This window comes from Brienomyrus brachyistius, chromosome 21, assembly GCF_023856365.1.
Source record: "Brienomyrus brachyistius isolate T26 chromosome 21, BBRACH_0.4, whole genome shotgun sequence".
In the NCBI taxonomy this organism is placed as follows: Eukaryota; Metazoa; Chordata; class Actinopteri; order Osteoglossiformes; family Mormyridae; genus Brienomyrus; species Brienomyrus brachyistius.
The window spans coordinates 12,330,674-12,332,765 of NC_064553.1; positions in this window are offsets into that span (position 1 = coordinate 12,330,674).

A 2,092-nucleotide genomic window follows, 5' to 3' on the forward strand; every position below is an offset into this window, starting at 1 on the left:
ACTACGTATATAAGAACTTTTGTCACGTGACGATTATTACGTCTTTTAGAATCTCAGAGACGTCAAAACCGGCACTTCGAAAAAGATAACGTCATTTTGAATACAAACAAATAAAAACTTCAAACAAAAACAAGCAAAAAGTGGCAAATGGTAAAAAGCCTGGACATAATTAATTACTAGGATGTACAGGTCAGCTCTGGTAAAGGGGTGACTTTTTTTACTTGATGTCAGATATTGTGACCCCCGTGTGACTTGTGAAAAAGCAGCAATACATCATTCAAAACGTCTTTTCGCCGTCTATACACACTTCTAATGGTGTTTTCAAATTATATCGAGCATTCCTGATTCCAAAAGTAAATGTAGAGCACCAGACTACACGGTATGGTGTATCACAAAATTAATCGGCGTGTTTCCGCTGTGTATTTGGGTTCGGTGTTCATTAGGAGGGCGGGGTCTGTTACAGTCCTGCTTCGGACTGCAATGAAATCCTTGTTGAAATCCGCTACGTAAGTCTTCTTCTTCGCTTCGCTCACAATACCTCGGTCTGCCCAGCGCTTCAATATTTATAAGCTAAATAATTGTTGATTTCAGCGCACCACCAACGGGCAACTCTGATGTTTCGGCCACACCATCCCCACCGTCCCGTGCATTACTGTCTTCGTGAGGACCTAAGTCATTACAATATCTTGATTTTATAGCCCGAAAAACACACACACACGGACAGACTGTTAACTTTTAAAACGCTGCATTGAAGTACTTAAATAAACATTACCGATATCTTTAAATATTTGCTGGCCATATATTTCAGACATGAAGCAGCTTTTATAAAAGCCACACACTGGTTTTATGGCGCAGCTAGATTCACCATGTTCTCATGAAGCCCAGAACACTGAAAGTCCACAAAAATAATTGAGAAATGGACAGATGGGGTTTGGTGGCTTATCAAAATAGATATACTGTAAAACGGAGACAGTTAAGACAACTTAAAATTTCAAGGCAACTTACTGCACTAGATTTTTGAGTTTTGAGGGCAACTCAAACTTCTACGTTTTTAAGAAAACCACCTATTGTTATGCCGAGTAATTATTTGTCGTTCCGATAATTTATCTTTCATATCTATAAAAACTTCAAATGTTTCGTTGTACATACTAAGGATTGCTAACAACAAAAGTTGTTCCGACCTATTCTTTTCTTAAAGTTTATCTTTCATATGTGTAAAAACGTCAAAATTTGAGTTTAGCATGCTAAGGCTTCGAAAGGCAGGTATTATATAACAAGTCATATAACAAATAACTAGGTGGTGGCTTTATAGAAAAAAGGCGAAATTACCTTTACCTTATTGTATAATTACCTCAGTTATGTAATGAGTACTCAGCTCAGCCATAACGGACAGTTAGAAGTGGAACTTATGATACTTAAATGTATAATTACCTCAGTCGAGGAACGTTAGCTACTCTTCTCATATGGCTATTTATGTGTTTGTTCATCCACGTATAAATTTATTGGTTACAAAAAATAAATGAAACACTGGCAAGGTTTAAACTGATTCATTATATGTATATAAACTTAGCACAAAAAGTAAGAAAATTTGTGTTTGGCCGATTATTTCTTTGTTGTGACAAGACTTGTTGGCAATAAATCTTATACCATCGGAAAGCCTGTTGATTTCCCTTTAAAGAGTTGTAAGGAGGGGTGGCATGGTGGTGCAGTAGTTAGCACTTTTGCCTCACACCTCTGGGACCCTGGTTAGAGTCTCCGCCTGGGTCACATGTGTGTTTGCATGTTCTCCCCATGTCGTTGTGGGGTTTCCTCCGGATACTCCGGTTTCCCCCTCCACAGTCCAAAAACATGCTGAGGCTAATTGGAGTTACTAAATTGCCCGTAGGTGTGAGTGTGCCCTGTGATGGGCTGGTCCCCAATCCTGGGTTGTTCCCTGCCTCGTGCCCATTGCTTCCGGGATAGGCTCCGGACCCCCCGCGACCCAGAAGGATAAGCATTTTGGAAAATGGATGGATGGATTTGTAAGGAAAACGCATTTGTGGACTGAGTAGAGTTCAATATGTGGGTTGTTTATTTAACTATATTTTCTATT